The sequence below is a fragment of the Nycticebus coucang genome, chromosome 11 (genome assembly GCF_027406575.1).
Source record: "Nycticebus coucang isolate mNycCou1 chromosome 11, mNycCou1.pri, whole genome shotgun sequence".
Taxonomy (NCBI): domain Eukaryota; kingdom Metazoa; phylum Chordata; class Mammalia; order Primates; family Lorisidae; genus Nycticebus; species Nycticebus coucang.
In genome coordinates this window covers 70,866,789-70,870,365 of record NC_069790.1, presented here as the reverse complement: position 1 = coordinate 70,870,365, position 3,577 = coordinate 70,866,789, and positions in this window count along the sequence as shown.

Sequence of the window (3,577 nt, the reverse complement as noted above, 5' to 3'; positions counted from 1 at the left end):
ACTATGAACAAAATCCTGGCTTAGATTGCTTGTTTGCCATGTATCTGCAGCAGGGTAAAGAGCAATTTGAAGGGAGGAGATAAAGAGAAGAATACAAAAGTTGGTTCATGATGGAGAAAGCCTACTTACTTACAGGAGTGCATGAAGCTTCTGTGGAAGAAAGAGCTGGGCTTGGAATTATTTAGGCAAAAAGTATCAGGTTGATAGCTATTATTCTGCCCTAATCCCATCTTTAGTTAACAGAGTTGAGGGCTATGGTATTTGGAGAAAAATGGGCCTACATAACATTATAAGAAGGGTCTGAAGAGTTTTACATACCCTACCTCCTAAAAAGTTAGTTTTTGTAGACATCTATGGAATCATCTTAGAATAGAAAAACATATCGTATGAAAGGTTTAAATGTCTTTATTTTTGCATAAAGTCTAGGGAGCCAGGCTCTGAAAACTTTCTTTTTTCCAGAACCTGTTTGAAATATCAACATATGTTAGTGTTGCATATTTCCTCATAGATGTCTGAATAGTCCTTCAGAAACAACAGCCCTATGAGTTTGTGAAAGTATATCTGTGCTGACTACTAATTTAGGAGTTTTGCTTTACCCATTTTCCTTTGCCTTTCCTTGTTTGTCCTGCCAAAAGCACATCTCAGCTTGTTTAGTTAAAGTATGAGTCAGCCACAGGGGCCCCAGGGGAGTAACAAATCAGGAGGGTCATTTGGACACAAATTTTTCCCACAGATGACCTCGTGTTGAAATGTGTCACTTTGTTGTGTTATTTATGTTTGTTATATTTAATTGCTAATAAAAGAAAAAAAAACAAGGACCTGTGAAATAAAGCAGAAATAAAGCATGGAAGAAAAGGACTAGTTTAATATGTTAGATATGAAGTTGAGCACTTGATGAAATTAGGCAGGGATAAAATTATGTATGAGCTACGAAAGGTGCATGATACACTACATTTATGTGGGCCATGGAACCATCCCACTACCACCTCTGCCAGCAACATGCTGCAAACAATACAGCTGTTCAGCAGGTCATGGGTGACCATCCCCCCCACCCCCCACCGCCCCATGTCTCTCCAAAACAACCAGGGTAAATTTAAAAGCAAGGCGCCTTCGTATTTTGAACTCTTTTGCTCATACTCCAGTTCAGGTCTTAATAATCTCACACTTAAATAAAGCTGATGGGAAAGAGGACATTCGAATATCGTATACTTCAGGATTTAGATAATAGAAGCACTTTCAACATGCTTTGTATCCTGTCCTAAGTTTGTATGCCTATTACCTCTCTCTGCCCTCACTTTTCATTGTGTACTTGAAGTTGATTAATAAATTAAGCTATTTGAACATCTTAAGTTCTGAGATTGTCTCTCCCAGGACCTCTGGGGTGCCTGGTAGTATACCAAGAGGATGCCACGCACAACTCTATGGCTTTTATATTGGGATTAAAAACAGGGCTTTTATAACTCTGCATGCAAAATATGTAGAAGTGCTCAAGAAACTTTCTAAGTTAACAAATTATAAATATCATATGCAGTATAATGCTCAGAAGGCAAATAATTATGTGAGGTCTAACAAGTTAGTGGACTTTGCACTTATGTTGGCAGCACTGTACAAAAAACACAGTAAGGTTTTGTGACCTTGGTATATCAATGTTTCATGCTGTGTTCATGTTGATGTATGGTGGTGTCTTGTTGACTGTCATCCCTTATTGTTGCATGAACAAACTTTAAATTTATGGTTAAACTTGGCAAGAGTGGAAGTGAAATCAGGGACATGTTATTCTATTATCTTCATGATAATGCCATGAAGATAATAGCAGTGTACAAGTGGTATAAATGTTTTTCATAGGGGAGAGAAAGCATCATGATGAAAAGAGGTCAGGCTGGGCAATAACAAGCAGAATTGATGAAAGCATTGTCAAAGTTGGTGAAAGTGTGTGTCAAAATCATTGTCTGATTGCGAAAAGCATAATAGACCAAGTAAAAGTTAATAAACAGAAAAATCTTTTTTTTTCTTTTTTTTTGCAGTTTTTGGCCAAGGCTGGGTTTGAACCCACCACCTCTGGCACATGGGGCTGGTGAAATTCTGGGATGAGAAAAGTATACACAAAATGGTCCTAATGGAGCTCACCAATGAACAAAAGCAAAGGAGAGCGTGGCGCCTGTGGCTCAAAGGAATAAGGCACTGGCCCCATATGCCAGAGGTGGTAGGTTGAACCCCAGCCCTGGCCAAAAAAAAAAAAAAAAGCAAAGGAGAGTTGAAGTTGGCCAAGGCATTTTGGAAAGGAAAGGTGATGTTTGGAGCTATGTTATCACTGGTGATGAAACAGAGGTGTACTCATACTTAACATCAAAGTGCACAATGAAAGCCAATTCTCCATGAAACAAAAAAGTTCCATCAGTCCAAATTAAGTAAAATGATGTTGCTAACCCTTTCCTTTTTTGTTATTAGAGGGATTTCTCATTATGAATTTGTACTAACTAGACAAGCAGTTCACCAAGTTTACTATTTGAAAGTGCTTAAAAAGGATGTGTGAAAAAGTTACCCCCAAATGACCTGAACTTTCTCCAACAACTCCTGGCTCTTGCATCAGACAATGCAGTAGTTCACACGGCACTGTCTGTGAGGGCATTTTTAGCCAGTAAGTACATGTGCTGGAATACCCTTCCTACTTACCTGATCCAAACCCCAGTGACTTTTTTCCTTCCCTGAAGATAAAGGAAATATTGAAAGGAAGACAATTTGATGACATCCAGGACATCAAGGTAATACAACAACAGTTCTGATGGCCATTCCAGAAAGTTTCAAAATTTCTTTGAAGGATACACTGGGCACTGGCATTGTTACATAGCTGCCCAAGGGGAGTACTTTGCAGGTGACTTTACTGATAGTCAGCAATGAGTTATGTAGCACTTTTTCTAGGATACGTTTGCAAAGTTAATTGTCAGATCTCATATTTTAGCAATCATTTGTCCAAAATCATTTGGCTGACAAAGACTTGAATGGGTTGAGAAAGATACGTAGAAGAGCCTCAGATCTTTGTGGACACAAAGCCATGAAGAGTTAGCAAGGTCTAACGTGGGAAATGTAAGAAAAGGTCATGGGATCCTTTGGGGAAGGGAGGTTCTCTAGAGCTAACTGGGGATAGAGGAGGCGGAGCATGATGGCTGATGGGACAGATGTGTAGCCCACCTCTCCCAAGTCACCAGGTGAGAGGAAGAGGGGTCTGGACCTTTTCCCTGCGTAGATTATTGGTGTGGATGGACAGCTGGAGACGCTCAGTGAATTGGCGGATTGCTGTATATGAGGTGTAATTTAAAACCATGGACTCTGTTGTAGAGATTTTCCCTGCTTGGCCATGCTGGCCAGTGGGCCACTCCCTCACGGAGGACAGCAGCCTGCAATTGCTGGCAAAACTCAATTGACGAAAATTTATTCCTGAGCCGAGTGTGGCACCCAAAAGGGGAGCCACTCAGAACCACAAGGAGCTTAAGCAACCTGATATCCCGCCCAGGAAACAGACATTTTGAATTATCCAAAATGGTGGACACCGTCCCCCAGAACAACAGGAGTGATTAAA